The sequence below is a fragment of the Ascaphus truei genome, chromosome 5, assembly GCF_040206685.1.
Source record: "Ascaphus truei isolate aAscTru1 chromosome 5, aAscTru1.hap1, whole genome shotgun sequence".
Classification (NCBI taxonomy): domain Eukaryota; kingdom Metazoa; phylum Chordata; class Amphibia; order Anura; family Ascaphidae; genus Ascaphus; species Ascaphus truei.
The window spans coordinates 257150110-257169799 of NC_134487.1; positions in this window are offsets into that span (position 1 = coordinate 257150110).

Below are 19690 nucleotides of genomic sequence, written 5' to 3' on the forward strand. Positions count from 1 at the left end.
GGGGCTCAATTTATCCCGTGCAAGGGAAATGTCTGATAGGTTTCTAGAGCGAGGATATTCAGCAAAAGACATAGCAACAGCTTTCGCTAAATCAGATTATACAGAGAGGAGTGAACTTGTGTGTAAAAAAACCAGGAATTATGTCCCAAATAAAGATAGAGAAACATTGTCTAGATTGGACAATGAAAAAAGTCCTTTCTTTATCAGTACATACAGCTCACAATCTCAGGATATTTGTAAAATAATTTCTAAACATTGGCATACACTTTTACTAGACAAAGACATCCGCCCAATGTTGGCACAAGGCCCTAGATTTTCCTATAGGAAAGCCAAAACTTTGGCATCACACTTATCACCAAGCATGTTTAATTCTAAGTCCAACTTAACTCAAATTTCAAGCATTCCAAAAGGCTTTTATAAATGTGGAACGTGCTCTATGTGCCAGTACGCTTACCAAAGTAAATATATTTCTTACAATACCAACCTCAAGAAATATTACATTAAGACTTTTCTCAACTGTAACATTTCATTTGTTATCTACATTCTTTTTTGTGGCTGCGGACAAAAATATACTGTATAGGCCGCACTATAAAACCACTCAGAATAAGAATATCTGAACATGTACGGTTAATCAAGAAAGGGGACTTAAACCATCCAGTTCCCAGACACTTTGCACAATGTCGACATGGGGGCATTAAAAACTTTTCTTTTTCTGCTATAGAACATATACCCTGCCACCCTGGTGGTAATAGGGAAAATACGTTAAACAAACAAGAGATGTATTGGATATACACTCTCAACACTCTCCACCCACACGGCATTAACCATGAGTGGGAGTTAAAACACTTCTTACATGGTTGACGTCTGGGGGAGTCTTGGGAGTGTGTCTCCATGCATCTCAACATATATATTTTGGTATTAATTTAATTCAATTTATTATATTCAGTGCATTGTTCATAAATATAAAATTGTTTGGATTTTGGTATTGTCCCAAATGTGATTTATATTTCTATGAGAGTTATATTTCATCAACTATCAAGGTTGGCTATATTGCTTTGTTGACTCTTCCATATCATATACAATATAACTTGTGTATATATATGAAAAATAACAATGTATATAAAAATAAGAAACTTGCAACATTGTCAAAATTGTATACAAGTCCATTGGTTTCACTACATGTATATGTGTGTATATCACTTCATTAACTCTTTAATATAACTTTGATATTATATTGGTTTATGTATATATATATTGTCTTTCAATGTGTAACCAACTTTCATTAGGTCCTAATATTTGGGATATATATATATATATATATATATATATATATATATATATATATATATATATATATATTTATTATTATTATCTTTTTTCCTCCATAAATCCAATTATGTTTTCCAAGTGCAAAGGAACTATTAATATGTCTTTTAATATTTGGGTTGCTGCACATCACTTAACCTTGTTTTTAATATGTTATTAATCAATTGTTTATTGTTTTTTCGTCATCACTTGTCTTGTTGTATGTTTGTTGTATATTCACAATATATCCTTGCAGAAAGGCTTCGTCTCCACATAAGGGCTCAATTATAATCAGTAATTTACAAATTACTTTCAACTGATTTAATTAAATATCCAGCCAATGGGAGAAAGGAACCTGCCTACTTAAGGTTCTTGTGAACAGATTCATTGTACTCTTTGATAAAGTTCCTAACGGAACGAAACGCATCAGAGCATGTGAATCTCTGTGATGTCCAGCACCAAGATTGAATAAATATTGATTTTATATTCGTCCATGGCTGAGTTCCTACGTATGTAGTGACCGCCGAGTTTTCTTCTATTAGTCCAGTAATTGTACCAGCAAATCACCCTCATTTTACGGGTACGATAGTGTAACGTGTCCCAGTCTTTTGCCTTTGTAAAACATTGCCCTGCCAACCGGTTCTCAGACCATGTTCTGAGACCAAGTTCTTGTTTTGTATTAAAATATATTGGAGTGGTTTGTAATGCATTTCTATGGAGGCAGACCCGATATTGGAGTTAGCCGATCGCCTCTATAGAAATGCAGATTGGAACAAAGGATGGGAGCGGCAAGGTCAGGTCAACTTGCAGGCGGGGAAAGGCAATGATCAGGTCTGTGGATGGGCTCTCAGCGATTGAGACCCTTTGGTTAACCCAGACTCTGTGGCGCCTACCCAGCGGGCGGTAATGGGCTGGCCAGGTAAAGCTATTGCCGTGACGGAGCTTGTAGGCATGATTTACGTTGGCCAGTTCATATTTCCCACTTGCCGGCATCTTTGTCATCACGGGTAGGTCCTGAACACCTAAGCACGCCCACTCTTTTGATTGGTTACAGCCAGACGAGCCTCCGGCTCATGATTGGCTGCTTTTAGAATCCGTGCACTGATTGGTCGCCGCTCCTTGCTCCATATTAAAGATAGCCAGCAAGGGTTATGTAAGGAGCATGGTCGATCACAGAACCAGACAACGTTGGGACTTGGTCTGGTGAGGCTGTGGCAGGCTTTTCCGAATAGCAAAGCACTCGGCATTGAGGTGCCGGAGAAGCCCGGCGAAGCTGAAGATAATTTCAGAGGAAGCAGCCAAATTCTGAGGAACGATCCTACTTTGCTCCAGGCTTAGTCCAGTGGCACGACCGGCGGGTGCTCGGGATTGAGGTGCCAGTGCAGCCTTGCCAAGCGGAGGATAAGTGCTGGGAGCAAGTTCTTGTGGCCAAGTTCTCCGACCAAGTTCTGAGAATTGGACGGGGCTCCAAGTAGTGGGGAGAGAACGGCGGCTCTCCCGAAAAGAGGACTGTGTGTTTCCGGGACATTGAGTTGACAGCCTACTCAACCGGGCACCCTGCACCTAGTTGAGGCTAGTGTCTCCCCCAAGACCCCCAGTTGGTATGTATTTCTGTTTTTGTACATTTCTGTGTCTGTGGGATTGCCCAAATAAACCTATTTATTCAACTTATTTGTGCCATTTGGTGGTAAATGATCCCGGAAGGTAAAGGTGAACAAAAGTCCCTTGTCCCCCGTGACAATAGTTGCTTAAATAATTCAGATGGAATACAGTGAATTTTGCAGAACACATTTTCTTACTTATCCCTTTTCCAGTATCTGACGCATATACCTCAACTTATTGCAGTTTATTTAGTGGGCTCCATATTTTTAGTTACTGATTGAATCTTCTTTATGCAGCACTAGAAAAAGAACTTTAGTAAGTCTATATTATATTGCACTAAGAAGCATTTGGTTGTGGTCATGAAAATTCGCCCACCAGCCTTTTTAGTTGTCAATGCTGGAGCCCCATCAGACTTATCGGCTGTTACATCTTTCACAAGAAGTGTGCTTTTTACTGGGATTTTATGCTTTTTATTTCCTCTCAAACAGAAGTTAGACTCCATAAGTAAATAATCTATTCACATACAGAATGATATAGGAGAGCTAGAATGATTTTATGTAGCGATCAACATTTTATAGCATGATGTATGTCTAAAATGTGATAGCTTGTTTTAATTCATGAAGCATGACAGCAGTTAATGTGTGAGATGTGATAGCATCAAGTTTAAATGTGTAACATGAGAGCATTGATGTAATCATCATCTTCAACCCTTGTCAATCCATTGGAGGATGAAGGCCTTCCCAATTATCTTACGGTACTGAGGTGGCAAGACTTTCTTCTCCACGTTTCTCCAACAAATTTTCTAATTTTATCCTCCTATCTAACTTTTGGTCATTGTCTTGGTCATCAAATCTCTCTTAGAATCCAGTTGAGTGTCATCTTTGTCCAACAATGGTAATTTCTTATTTAATATGTCTGGCCCACTGCCGTTTTCATTTCTTCACTCGTCATGACGTCATCGACTTATTTGGTATTGAACCCATTCATTCTTTTTCCTATCTCTTCGGGTAAGACCCAGCTTACATTTTTCCATACATTTTTGTGTTGTCTGAAGGTTTTGACTTATCTTTGAATTAGGGTCCAAGTTTTACATCCATAAGTGAGCACGGGCAGAATACAGTATACAGGTAAAACACTTTCTTCTTGAGGCAGAGTGGAATGTTCCCTTGAAATATGGTCTTGTTTCTTCCAAATGCGCTCAATCCTTTTTTATACCCCTATTATTCAAACAGTGCTCATCCATTGTTATTTGCCTACAGTACTTCTATTCCATTGATTTAAATCTTGGCAGACTTCACACATTTGTTGAAGATCAATTTGGTCTTGCTGAGATTCGGATGGAGGCCCGTATTCTTAATTGCTTCAGCGAGTTCTCAATGAGGGAGGTCTTCAGGAATTGTGACAAAAATAACTGAAGTAATCTGAAAGTCGTAGGTTACTTAAATATTCACTATTCATTTTGATTCCTTTTTCTTCCCAATCTAATGCCTTGAAAAATTCTTTAAGTGTTGTAGTGAAAAGCTTTGATGACATGTTGTGTCCCTGTTGCATTCCCTGACTGATCCTTATCTTGCATATATCTTCATGTAATCTAATAGTCGATGTGGCATTCTCGAAAATGGTCTTTATAATATGAATGTATGCTTCTTCAACATTTTGACTTCTTACTGCATCTAGGACAACACAACAATTAAATAAATCAAACGCCTAAGCAACCCAAAAGTTTAATAAAAACAAGCCCTAGAAATATATAACAATTAACTGAAAACCAGAAACCTAAATACAAAACATAACAATTAATTAAAAAAAAAACATTTGTCTAAAAATGCATTGCCTGTTACTATATTTATCTATACCAAATGGGCATAGATAAACACATTGGCAGTCAATGGACCACCGTAAAAAAAAAAAAAAAAGTATCCAAAAAACACAATTAGAAAAAACAAGCATAAAAATACAGAATTACAATAAACATGAATTTAAAAAAATCCACAAAAATACATTTCAATGAAATTAAAACAAGCATTTGCCTAAAAATGCATTGCTTGTCACTGTACTTACCTATAGCCCTAAAGGGACACAGATTAATACATTGGCAGTCAATGGGCAAGCAAAAAAATAAAAATTATTCTTAAATAAAAAAAAATCTTACCTTTTGATGTCTTCACCCTCCGATTCCCAATGTATCTGGAAGCTCTCCATCCGTGACACAATGATCCTCAGCTTTGTGTATCTTCTGTTCTGATCTTCTTTTCTTCTTTCTTCAATCTTCTTTACTTGTAATCCATTGTAATCCATAAATGGATGTTGTCTCGTCTTCTTAAAATAAAATGAGATGCGACAGGCCTTTTATAAGGCCTGTGACATCACATTTTAGTGTCAGATGGTACCGCTCCAATCCGATTGGATGTTGTACCATGTGAAAGGCTTTTTTTTTTTTTTTTAAAGGATGTAACCTTAAGGCAAAAGTAATGCATGTGATGATGCTCATGGGTGAAAGATACAAATATCCACACAGGAGTAAGAACCCAGGCAGAGCACTCAGGCATACCTGAAAATACTAAATCTATTTATAATGCACATCTTTCATTAAAACATTGAGAAACAATGTCCATCCCTCCATCATCTCAAATCATAATATAGAGGACACCAAAAACAATGAAGCCATACACAGATATAAACTGGAACTCCAAAACCAAGCAAGAAAAAATATATAAGAAAGAATAACTGCATAATACAGCTTAACTCATGTGGACGTTCTTGATTTTAGGATCTCAGTCTACTCTAATGGTCACCTGAATATTGATATGTATCATAAATAAACTGCAACAAACTCTTTATTGTATGTAGCGAGTGCACATTCGTACTCACAGATAAAAGGAATCCCTGTTACTCCGTTTTTGAGACTCAAGAGGAACTGCTCGAAGAAGGATACTTTTGAGAGTCGGCTATTAAACTCAGATCCAGTCCAACAGGCAAGAGGTTTTTAGCAATACTGTGGGTGCATTAATAATGGCCTTTCTAGAGGCCAAAATGCTCAGAGAGAAAATCTCTTGACTCCAAAAAACAAACAAACAACAGGTGTTAACAGTTTAATTTGGACATATAACAAATAGTGGCAGAATTACATTTATTATTGCAGAAACACTGGAACATTTTACTTTCAGATAAGGATTCGCCCGTAGCTCTTGAAGATAGAGTTCACAGTGTATGTCAACTATACCTAGTTGTACAACGTTTTTACCTGAGACAGAGATTAAAAAAGAGGTTGCTTAAGTATGGGAACTATAGTGCTTGAAATTATACTGTATGTAGAATACTAAGACCTTCTGGAATGCATCAGGAAAGAATAGCCAGAATAGCCAGATTAAATCGGATTGGTGTCATCAAAAAGGGTGGGAGGCATGCTACCTGATTGGCTATCTACCCTCCCTTTTTGATGATGTCACATCACTCCAAAAAATGAAAGGCATAACATGGTATATCCATCAATCCGATTGGTCATATACCATGTGATGGCTTCTTTTTATTTTTGCTGAAGTGATGTTATCTTAAAGGAAGGGAATTATATGCTACCTGATTGGCTAGGTTCCCTCCCCTTTGGATGATGTCACATCATGACAAAAATGGAAGCATCACAAGCATCCACCAATCCGATTTGTAATGTACTATTTTTCACTCAAATGTGATGTCACAGGCCTTAAATAAGGTCTGTCACGTCTCATTTGAGCACAAGAAGCCATTGTATCAACATTTCCTCAACTGATTGGATTACAAAGAAGAGAAGAAAAAAGAAAATAAGGAAGAAACAAGAAAGAACTTATCGGAGACTTATCTGCAATCAACTGAGGATCATGGACTTCTCCACATCATGGTGTAGATGATCATTGCATCGTTGGGCAAGAGTTAGTGCCGCAGTTGGATGAAGAGGGTAAGGTAAGAAACACATTGATTGAATTTTATTTAATTGTGTATATTTATTTAGTATGTCCATTGACTGGCAATGTGTTTATCTATGTCCCTTTAAGGGTATAGATAAGCACAATAACAAGCAATGCATTTTTTTGGCAAATATTTGTTTTTATTAAAATGTTGTGTTTTATTTGGTGGTTATTTTTTTAGGTTGCCCATTCATCGCCATTGTGGCAATTTATGCCCATATTGTGGGTGTGGTTTACCACAGTCACAATCAATGTGTTTATTGGCAAAGTTAATGCATTGTACTGTTATGTCAATGTTACTTTGTTGTGTATTTCTTTTGTTTTGCAAACAAACGGGCAAACGTGCTATTAGCCATTTTTGGATACTAGTGCCTTTGCCCATTTGTATTTGTGGTGATGGGGGTAGAGGGGGAGGGATGGGGGTAGTTTCCCCGGTGAGGGTAGTTAGTCCTCCCAGGGGGGTAGCAGGGAGTTAACCCCTTAATTACTATAATTACTGCTAAGGTAAATAAGGGGTTAGTGGCCAGTAGTTAGTTTTTTTTATTTTAATGTTTCTGCCAATGGAAGATGAGGAGGACATTGATGAGGGTGAGGTTGGACTTCATCCTGACAGGGGTAAGTGCAACTTTAATTTACTATATGCTGGCTGGGTAATGTTTTATGTTTAATGGCCAAATCGCTCCCTTCTCCCCCCGGACCAAATGCGCTTTTATCCAGATCTGGACAATAGGGTTTTTGCCCATTATTGTACTGGACTGATGCAGCGGCCATTATTCGAACACATCCCAGTGCCGATTTTGAGTTCTCTGCTGTTCCCCACGCAGCATGAATGCGGCCAATAGCCCCAGGAACCTGCGCTTATCGCGGATGTTTTGTTTGAATTTCATGGATTCTGTTTCTTCGTTTGCAATATAAGGGATGAATTGTAATGTGTAGAGTACTGTGCTACTGTGTCAATTTCATGTTTGTTTTTCTGCACTCGCTTTGCTCGCATCTTAGTGCGGGAATGCTGGAATTCATCCCGCGGTTTCAAATCGGGATTCCGGTGTACATGACGCATGAAGTGTTTGAATAACGGCCGCTGCATCAGTATGTGTTGGGGGGGGGGGTTGTTGGGGTAGAGGGTGTGGGTAGTAGGCGGACCACTCATTGCTATTGGGTTTATCTTTGCTCCCATTGAAGGCATAGGTAACCACACTGGCAATCAATGGGTGTATTGGCTAGCATTTGCGTTTGTACTGTATTGTATTTGAATGTCTATTGAGGATAGAGGTGTAGGTTAAAGAAGTAGTTACCTGGGGTGGGTGGTTATGCTTCTCAGGTGGGTAGTGTGAGGGGTTAACCCCTTCATTACTTTAGCTGTAATATAGACCAACCTATTACATATATGCAAACTATTACAGTATATGCAACACAAGAATAACTGTTCCAAAACTGAAATGGCTTCACTGGTATAGTAGGTATAGTAGTAAAGAATGATCAGATGCGGGTATGTTGATGCCAACCTAGTAAACTCAACATATGTATCTTAACAGTGTTCCAAAACTGCTGAGCTGTCAAACTGGGACAGAAATCATCATTGTGTTGTAATGCACACAATGAACATGCCTCCGAATGTGCTCCCTGGCCACCCACATGCCTTTCAAATTGCCTATTAACCCCTGATGCCTCCCAATGTGCCCCTACTCCCTGTATCCATCCCAATGTGCCCCCTTCCCCCATTCATCCCAAAAGTGTTCCATCTGCACCTATGCACCCCAGAAGTGTGCTCCCAGCCCCCATATCACATAAACACTGCAGGCACCCTTGCTCAGCCTGTGTACTTAATGTTTTGGAGAGAGGTACACACCAGGAAATAATGCATATGAAATACTCAAACAGAGAAATAAATCCCACTATTTGGCACACAGTTTCACCAGGAAAGATTTAAATAGCAATAATAATAATGAACTTTTATTAACAACTAACTAAAAAATTATCCACACCAAATAGATAAACGACGCACATTACATGACACTATAAAATGTTTATTAGAATTGCAGTCTGCACCACCACAATGTGTGAAAGCCACAGGTAGTCTATTTATATAGTGTAGCACTAGACCTTTAGGTGTCTGATATTAGTAGGGTAGGCACACCATTTCTTCAAAAGCACTGCAGAGAATTACAGCACAATATATCAATAATGTGTAATAAGATTTCTCCAAGTAGCTGAAGTGTAATGAATATATGCTTTTGAAAAATCTCAGAAGAATAGATATTGCTACACTGTCTTTTACAGGACTGTATATACTTGACTATTCACTATAGGTACTTAGTGACTCCAAGTGGTGAATCAAGTTAATTTCCCATTTTTATTTTATTATTTCTGTAACAGTGCTTCCCCCACCCTCTGGGAGATTCTGTCATTACATGGTATATTATGTGCATACCTGCTGGCTCACAGTAGATTTGAGTCTCCGCTGTTGTTGTTGGGGAGAACAGGACAGGATTCTGGGGTACATTACCAGTCTCTATCTCTGATAGTACAGCGCCTCCATCTGCTGTAGGCTCCAGATGTATGAAGGCAACTCCTGCAGAAGAACTACTTTACTCCCCACCCCCACCCCCAGAAACATAGCACACTAGATAGGAGTATGATCAACTGGAACTGTTTTATTCTTCTGCTTTAGCACAGTGTAACACAGGCTTCTGCCCAATATAGCATACACACAGGTCTTCAACCTCTGGATGGTCCCTGGACAGCCACTCCAGGCCAAGTGCACCTGAAGCAGTCCTTTCCCTTCCCCAGTCCTCTAGCAGAACCAGGGGAATGGTGTCACTCACTCTCCCCCAAGGGTAAGAGGAACAGAAGTTGCCAATGCTCAGACACCTATGTGTGTTACAGTCTCTCTCAAGCAGGGAAAGGCACAGATTAAATGTAGTAGTGCAGCCCCTTAAGTACAAAGGAGGAAGGTACCAGGTCTGAACCCAGGATTGGGTAGAACGCAGGCCTAGTCCCACCTCCTCCTACGTCAGTAAAGGGAGCTGCTTCTGTGGTTAAAACCCAGGATTGGTCCTGTAACTGCCTGCACTGTTACCAGGGCATACAGTACATGACAGGGATGGCAGACTGGTAGCCAAAACCAGGCATGTCTACATTTCTATGAGGTATTGTAGCGATTGAACTAGGATATACTGTGCCTATATACAGTAGTATAAGTAGACTAATCAGATGACAATAGGTCCTAGCGATTGTCTACTAAAAAAGGGGAGTAAAGATAACAGTTTGCAATCTGTTCAATATTAAGATAACCTGTCTTGATATACCTAAATTCACATTAGCCACCTTTTCCTCCCTAGAGCATATTAGCTATTTTTATTATGAGCGAGGGAATAGATAGCATGTAAATACTTTGTGGTAGTAAGAGCATGATATAGAGAGTGCCATATGAAAAGTGCACTCCTATTCTCCGCAAGCACTGCTCTTTCAAAGCCCCATTATGTAGTCTATATTGGAGCAAGTGATCAAGGGAGCACTGTTCCCTCTCCCGGTTTAGCGGAGACTGACTAATAGCTCCAAAAATTACAAGGACTGACTATAAGCTCCAATTGCTAAATTTTTAATTTTAAATAAAGAGAAAATGCCCATGAAGTGGGGTCAGTAGGAGGTGTACTGTATACAGAAAACCTTACACAGGACGCTCATCATAGGTATGTGCCAATGTACATTTCGTATCATGTGATGCTTTTTTTAAGGTGAAAAAAGTCAATTTCCATCTACTGCAAGGAAAGTTTTTATAGGCCAGTCAGTCAAGGTTTGTCTTCTCATTTTTTTAACCCTGAAGTTCCATATAGAAATTTCAATGTGCAAATGTAACATACTGTAAGTCTGTCATCATAAATCATCATATCTGTGATTTGATTATTGGTTAATTTCTTATTATTTGATTATTTTCATATCATACAAAATGAGTGTTTATAAAAAAAAGAACTATATATTAATATAGAAGATGTTAATATTAATTTGTCAAAATTATTCAGGTTACTGAGAGATCATGTTACGGAAATCTGCTCTATATGATATTCTTATTGAGTGATGGTGTTAGAACACATATAGCCAAATGTGGCATTTTTAAAGATATTATATGTACCTATCAGATAAGGTACTAGGTGGGAGTTATCAGATAAAGGGTGTGTACATAACCCCCTCATTCAGTCCTTTTGGATACAGTGTTTGCTGGGTGTAGATCCACCTTGCCTCTTTTTTAAGTAATTCCACATTCAAGTCTCCTTTTCTAGTTCACATTGATGACTGCCCAATGCCCTCCCATGGATCCCATAAATGTGTCCCCTACACACCATACATCCCAGTAGTGTGCCCACTGCCCCCATAAATCCTGATAGTGTTTAAACTGTCCCACATACATAACAGATGTGATTCCACTGCCCCTTATACTTCTCGGTAGTGTGCCTGGGGAATTAGCCAAACAAAGTAGAGTGACACAGAAAATGTGGGAGTTTACAGGTCTCCTACTGACACATTAATATAGCAGTACAGTAGTAGAGCAGAAGAGAGTGGTCAGATGTCCCTATGTTCTGTTCTACAGGGGCAGTATCCCTATCTAAGGGCTTGTCCTGCCGCAACCACAAGCTACACAGGGGAGTCTGGGCCTAGCTGGGGCTTAGGGGTTTTTCTGGCCTAGTGCAGGTGCCACAGACACATGCACATACATAACTTACCCTCTCTGCATCCCAGCTCCGGCTGCTGTGCTCCTTGGCGCGCTAAATGAAATAACTGTAGTCTCCGTGAATCCTGCAGCCCTATTGGATGCTTCTCCCCATCTGAATAGCAGCCCCATGGGCTTCTGGGGATTGTAGTTCCCCTGTGGTACTTATGTGTAATGGCCGCTTGCTGCTCCTGCTCTCTGAGCATGCGCAAAGCCCTCTCCTAGTTTCTGCCACAACTTAGAGCTCATTGCGCATGCGCAAGCCATCTGCGCATGCACGCATATTCAAGATGGCGGCTCTCTTAAAAAGGGAGCCGCCGGGGACCTCCGGCGACCCAGTCGCCCTGCCTAACTGACTGAGATGCCGGCAACTACTCCCCGCAGCTACCGCACCTGTCCACAACTTCCCGCAACCACCCGCGCACCGTTGGATGTACCCACTGCCGCAGCGGATGTAAGGGCTTACAGGAGACCGGGGGACTCAGGTTACACACCTCTACAGAGAGTGAACAGAAGCACATATATATATACCCCTAGGGGTCTCATTACTCACCAATTCCCATCACCTGTGTTTCTTGCAGGGCAACAACTGCAGCCTCCTCCCGTCCTGGTAGACATCTGACGTCATCGTCCACGCAGCGTCGGCTGATGCACGTGACACACACACAAGCTAAAAATAACAAAAATAGATATACAGATACTTGTACTAGTTTCCCATTATAGTTACAGCACTATTCAGACTAACTAAGCATAGTGGAGTTTTAAAGGCACAGAGGATCTAACAATTAAGTGTAACAATTTTAAAGAGACATCTTGTATAACTGAAATTGGTACAAGGAGACCAGAGGGACAAAGGCAGGTTCTTTTTTGTCTGAATCACAGATAACGTCAGCCAGAGCTGAACAATCGATGCTGAAAAGGAATAAGTTATATCTGATTAATAACTTATATTGTGGTGTACCACTATAACTTGCTTACCACTATCCCTAGTCTGCGTCTTGTGGGCTCGACATAATGTTACGCCGGTGCTGCCCGCAGACCAGACCCGTCCCCTGAGCTGAAGGGGGAAGTGGTAATACACGCACCCTCAGCAAAGGGAGCGTGTCCGGAGTGTGGTATAAAGTGTTGCCAGGCCAGGTATAGTAAGGTAGACAATACTTGCCATTACCGGTTGTAGAGATAGAGTGAAGAATGCTTTGCCGAGGTCAGGGAGTAGAGAGCAGAGATAGGTCGTAGTCCAAGCCATGTTCAAAGGTTACCAGAGTGAGCGTTGTCCAAGGAGTGCCGAGATAGAGAGCCAGAGGGGGTAGTCGTACAAGCCGCATCAGAACCTGTGAAAAAACTGAGAGAATCCAGAAGTACTTCCATACAGAGACTATGTCAAGCAAAGACTGAGAGCAGAGAGGAGCTAGATAAAGCAGGAAGGTCCAATTAGGAATGGAGGCGGGACAGGAAGAGCTACAGGGAGACACTGCAGATTGAAGCAGGCATAACAGGCCAGGTGAGTCTTGTTGGTAACCTGAATATGCCGTGCGGTGTGCAGGGGCGGAGCCTGAGGTCCGGGGGACGGGAAGAAGAGTGTGCAGAATGAGCGCGCTCCGTAACGCGTGTACGCGCGTGGACCGAGCCAGTTGATGGTGCAGGTGTGCGCACGGGAGGACGTGGGCGCGCCCGGCGCTGAACAGAGGAATCGCCGAGGGGAGTGATCCTGCGACGGTGGCAGGGGCGGGGAGCCGCAGAGGCCGGTAAGGCAGGATTGTTTTGTGTGTCCAGGGACTCCCTGAGGGGAGAGAGTGCTCTGTGTGGGGAGCACGGAGAACGCCGATTCCTGACACCCAGGATCCCAATGAGTGAGATTCCCCTAGGCAAGAATAATAGCAACACACATCTGATTGTAACTGTTTACTACTAAGCATTGATAGAACCTTATCTTATAACTATAGCAATAACATACATAGGACACATGATATACTATTAACCAACTTCTTGCAATATAACCCCTGTGGCTCGCCACTCTCCTAAGAAGAAATGTCACTGTCCCATCACCGCGTGTCCACACACCGTGTCCATGCAAATCCATCCTTTGGTCACTCAACCCAGTGTCCCCAAAGAGTGTGTCCTAAGGCGGGATCAGCGCCTGTGGTACCGGTGTTGGTGCACTTAGTAAATACCTTCCGGTCACTGGGGTGACCGGCAATAACTTCAAAAAGGATCCGCCGATCCAGCGCAGTCTCTCACGAGTGGATGATGCACAGTAGCCTGGGCCCAAATGACTGTCACCAACCACAGCTCCGCAACACTCTGTCCCTATCTGACTAGGCAGTAAGGGTTAGGTGTTGCTACCAATATAGGGCGTCCCTGCAGCACCACATGCTATGGTGACTCAGGGAATAAACTGGGGCCTGAGGGGAAATCTGGCCTATGCAGCGGGTCACTGACCCCCTGCACACACACACTACCTCTCAACTTGCTCCTCCGGTGACCTCTGGCTAGCGTGGTCTCTCCCTGATGCTTCCCTTTCCTGCCTCTAGCAATTCCTGCACTCCTATTCGCTCCCTGGCATCAGGTGACTTCACTGAGGCTCCTGGGGGTTGTACTTTACTAGCTGAGCCTCTTTTGATTGGCCGGCCGTTCGCGCGCTTTGCACTGCGCATGCGCGAACTCTATCTGCTCTGACAGTCACTCCTGACTATTGCGCAACAACATGGCGGCACCCTGTGCTGCCAGGCCGCTGCGGAACCTTCCAAACACTCCCTCCAGAGACACGCTGCAGCGAAGGTAGAAGCAACTGAGACATCCCTACATTCTCCCCCTCGTAGAATCCAACTTCCCCGCCTGGGAATGTAACTATACACAATTTACACAATAAAAATGCATAGTTGCAAATACATCTTATCACTGTATACTCTACATGAGATTATACATTTCATAGAACATTCCAATTACAGATCTCACTTTATGGCGAGCCAACTGCTGAGCCTCATAATGGGGTGCCCCATATTGACGCCATCCTCATGGGAGGTTGACCAGTTCTTTGGCTTCTGCGCAGGTGCTCTTCTGTTACTCCTGCTGGAGAGTAACAATTCTCGCTTGGCAATTCAAATTCTGCCCTTGAGGGTCTCAATGTTTCTACACAGTCTCTTTGGGGAACAAAGCATGGGCTCTGTGGATCTAGTGGCTGGCTCATTGGAGTCAGCGTATCTGTAGTTGGACCAAGGGGCCCTTTACCCGTAGATCCTTCGGGATATGCCGCCGCGTCGGAAGGCCCCTTTGAGAGGTTCCCTCCATAGGATCCTCAGAGGTGTCATTTACTAGTCTCTGGGCAATCCTCTGTACTAACTAACTCTCCATCGAGCGACACAGTGGGTATTTCCAATTCATTGTCCCCTACTTGAGGTATGGGAAGGAGATGGTTTCTATGCCATACCTTTACCCGGCCATCGGAGTCCTTGATGTGGTATATTGGGAGGCCAGGCATCTGTGATTCCACTTCATACACACCATCTCTCCAACTGTCGGACAGTTTGTGTTTCCCGGGAATACCCAAATTGCGAAGGAGAAGCGCATCCCCTGGGCGGATTTCTTTATGTCGCACTTTGTGATCATAGCGCCTTTTATTACTCGCATTTAGTTGCGCCGCTGCCTTCTCGGACAGTTTGTATGCCTGCTGCACGCTATCTTGTAATCTCTGCACATACCGAAAATGCGTCCTATTGGATACCCCATCAGTAGATATCCGCAGTCGCACATCCACTGGTAGCCGAGCTTCTCGTCCAAACATTAGGAAGTACGGGGTATAACCTGTAGACTCATGTCGAGTACAGTTGTAAGCATGCACTAACGTCTCTACGTGCTTACTCCATTCCGACTTCTGTGGGCCCTTCAGGGTGCCCAACATGTCGAGTAGCTTTCGGTTGAAACGTTCGGGCATAGCGTTCCCTTCCGGATGGTACGGAGTAGTTCGTGACTTGGTGATGTTCAGCAACTTTAGCAGTTCTCAAATGAGGTTACTCTCGAAGTCCCTGCCTTGATCAGAATGCAATCGATTCGGCAGTCCATAATGAATGAAGTATTTCTCCCACAGCACTTTAGCCACTGTCACTGCCCATTGGTCTTTGGTAGGAAAAGCTTGAGCATATCTTGTATAGTGATCTGTAATCACTAGTACATTCCCGATGCCCCGGGTGTTGGGTTCAATGCACAAGAAATCCATACACACCAGATCCATGGGGCCGGAGCTTTTCAAATGGGCCATAGGGGCCGCCCGGGTGGGGAGTGTCTTCCTCTGTATACAACGAGTGCACTGCCTACAGTACAATGTATCTCCACAGATTCTCTCATTTTTGGCCAATAGAATCGATCATGGAGTAGGCCGAACGTTTTATCAATGCCCAGATGACCATGATCGTCGTGTAATGCCCGGAGTACCATGTTTTGTAGAATCTTGGGCAGGAATAACTGTCGCCTGTCGGGATGATTGTGGTACGGTATGACTCGGTACAATAGACAGTTGTCCAGCTCAAATCTTCCCAGCTCCTTCATTAATAGGGCAACTAGTTCTCTGGGAGCTCGTTTAAGTATGGAGGGGTTCTCTTGTTGCAAGGCTTGACGAACTAGTTCAACCACTGGATCTTGAATCTGATATTTCACCAATTCCTTCCATGCAATAATGTTATCCTCAGTGATATTCATCCCTTCTGGATGGCGGTACACCCTAGGAACTGCTCTTGACTGACACCCCAGTGAATCTGCTATTCTTAACTCTGAGAACGCTACTCGGTCGTCCACCACGGCAGCTACAGAACACAGCGCACGTATGCCAGGCTCTGGGATTTCCTCCCACACCTCCTCGTCGGTAATAGGGTGGAGACCAGGTCTTCGAGACAGAGCGTCTGCCCCTATGTTGGTAGGCCCAGGTTTGTACTTGAGATTGAATCGATAGTTGGCCAACGCCGCCAGCCAACGGTGACCTGTCGCATCCAGTTTAGCAGAAGTATTGATGTATGTTATCGGGATGTTATCAGTCCTGACCTCGAACTGAACGCCGTACAGGTAGTCATGTAACTTATCCACGATAGCCCACTTGAGGGCTAGGAACTCCAATTTGTGGACTGGGTAGTTCTGTTCGCTTTGGGTCAAACTTCGACTAGCATATGCCACCGGTCTTAGTCGAATGTCATGTTTCTGATGCAACACTGCCCCCAAGCCGTTAAAGCTCGCATCCACATGCAGGACGTATTCTCGGTCAGGATCTGCAAACGCCAACACCGGGCTTGGGTTAGATTGGTCTTCAAAGCTAGAAACGCCTGTTCGCATGCAGGGGTCCACTTTTCCCCAAATGGTGCTTGAGCTGAGGTGGCTTTCCTCCCGGTGTCTTCGGGGTATATTTTTAAGAGATTGTTAAGGACTTTGGCATTACTCGAGTAGCCCTCCACGAATCTTCGGTAGTACCCGCAAAACCCCAGAAATGACCTCAATTCCTGGACGTTATTGGGTCTTGGCCAATTCACCACAGCCTCTATCTTCCCAGGATCCGTAGATATCCCTTCCGCCGATACAATATGGCCCACATAAGTCACGGACGTGCGGCAGAACCGGCATTTGTCCATGGACAGCTTAAGTCCCTCGTTGCTGAGTTGATCCAGCACCTTCAACAGCCGTTCCTCATGCTCCTCCAGTGTCTTCCCGAACACTATGGTCGTCCAGGTACACCAGGCATTCCCGAGGATTCATAGCCCCAATGGTCTTTTCTATAAGACGCTGGAAAGTGGCTGGCGCCCCGCATATCCCTTGAGGCATACGCGTGAACTGATAGAATCCTAAGGGGCAGATGAAAGCTGTTTTCTCTTGATCGTCCAAATCCATGGGCACCTGGTAGCACCCAGACCTCAAGTCCAGCACGCTGAACCACTTATTCCCGGATAGCGCATTCAGGAGGTCCTCAATTCGCGGGAGGGTATACTGATCGGGTACAGTACGATTGTTGAAGGTACTATAGTCCACGCATAGGCGTACGGTTCCATTCTTCTTGCGCACTACTACAATAGGTGAGGCATATGGACTGCATGAGCCTTGGATGATACTGGCCTCCTCCATTTCGTTTAACAGCCTCCTCACATTTTCCACATCTCAGGGTGCGGTCTGCAGTCTTCTCTTCCAATCCTCCGTCAAAGGAGAATCTCCGAAATCAAACACCAACTTCGGGGTCGCCGAATGAACGGTGGTGGCCGGGCGTCTACCTTCTGCCTTTCCCTCAGGGGTCACCGCATAGATTTGGGCCAGCTGCTGTCTGGGGTCAATGGGCATGGGGTAAAGGGAAAGGTTTCTCACGTATACCCGAGTTCGGTGCAGAATTTTACCCGCCTACTTCTTTACCGAGGCCAACACCTTGTAGCCGAGCAGCTGGTCATCAAGTACTGTACTTTCCAAAGAGAATAGTCAATCCTCCTGAGGTCTCACAGGGTAGTGACACATTGCGGTCATCATTGTTCCTTCTCCTGGAGGAATCTCGGTCAGTCAACGCTCCATATTATATAGCATCCCATGCTCTTCTTTATCCTCAATCCTACTGCAGGCCTCTTGTAACACTGGGCATGCAGCTAGAGCCAGCAAGGGTAGCTCACCCACTTCATGCAAGTACATATGGATCACGGCTTGTACAATGTCCGTATTGGTCCCCATGATTATAGGGGCGCTGGGATGGTCCTGGGGTTCCGGGAACACTAGCGCTTCCACCTCCATGGGGTGATGCTTTCCGGTATTCAACTGGGGGATGTCCAGGTGCACTCTCAACACTCCATCGATATGGTAGTCTTCATTGCTTAGCCCTCTCAACCTCAGGGAGTCTGCGGACAGTAGCGGCAGCCGATGCAGATGCTGATCGTAGAAGGGTCGATACACTATGGTTACTTGGGACCCAGTATCCAGAAAGGGCTGATCCATAGATACCTTCAATATCAACCTTGACGATGGCCGCCGGCCCAATGCGGCTACTCATCGGGGATGGGCCCGGCGCTTCACTGGCTTGAGGAGTACACAGCATGGACTTGGCAGTTCGGGTCGCCGTTCTGCATTTGCCAGGGCATTGCGACAAGATATGACCCATCCTGCCGCAGCCGTAGCACTGTATGTTTCTTCTTAAGGGGCTACTCTGGAAGGCCGGAAAAGATCATTCCGAGGTGGGCTTCCACGGGCAGCCTCGGGTTCCTCAGACTCTTCTTTGTCTGGGATCCCGTCCCCAGCTTTTGCCTCTGATTTCTTGGCTTCTTTGGAGGACACCCCCGTCTTCTTGGCCACGGTAAAGTCTCGCCCCAGCAACACAATCTCATGTGCCTGTACTCAGTCCATCAGGTCATCAAACGACAGGGCTTGTCCCGGCACCAGGCACCCGCTGACTCATACGGACACTGGATGTAGCGGAAGAAGTCCCCTCAGCAGTTGCGTGGTTCGCAGTCCATTTGCATCCGCCTTTTGTACTACCTTCCTCCTCACCAGGGTCCAGAGATCCAAGTGTAGACGCCTAAGAAAACAGACACTATTTCCCCCTCTTTCTGGGTCAGGGCATGGAACTCGGCCATCAGTGCAAACGCATCCACCGGAATCCCATAGGCTTTGGTGAGGGCGTGAATTATGCATGCGTGTCTGCATCAGGGTGGTCATCCCGGTAACAATGCATCATGTGGGAAGCTGGTGGTCGCAGGCATTCGATTATGTGCTGCCTCCGTACGGCATCAGTGCAGGACCATTCAGGGAGTACCTGTTCAGCATGATCCAGCCATTCTTCAAAGCCAACATCTCCCAGGGGGGTGGGCTTGTCTCCAGAAAATGCCTTGAGCTTCCGGTACTGATGCGACTAGGTGGATTGATGTATGGCCTCTGCTAGCACAGGGAGGGACACATTATTAGGCGTGATATTCCCGGCAGGGGCATATGCATCAAGTCTGACATACTGCTTCTACTTAGCGAGGGCCGAATGGTGGAAGGGGTGAAAGATACGCCTAGGCTCATTGCGGCATGCCAACGGGGGTTTAGACTGCTCTCAGGGGTACTGAAGGGATTGGCCATTGCGGTGCTGATGGGCCAGGGTATTCCTTCTGTGGCATGGACGCAGCCAAGGGTTCAGCTACACCCACCT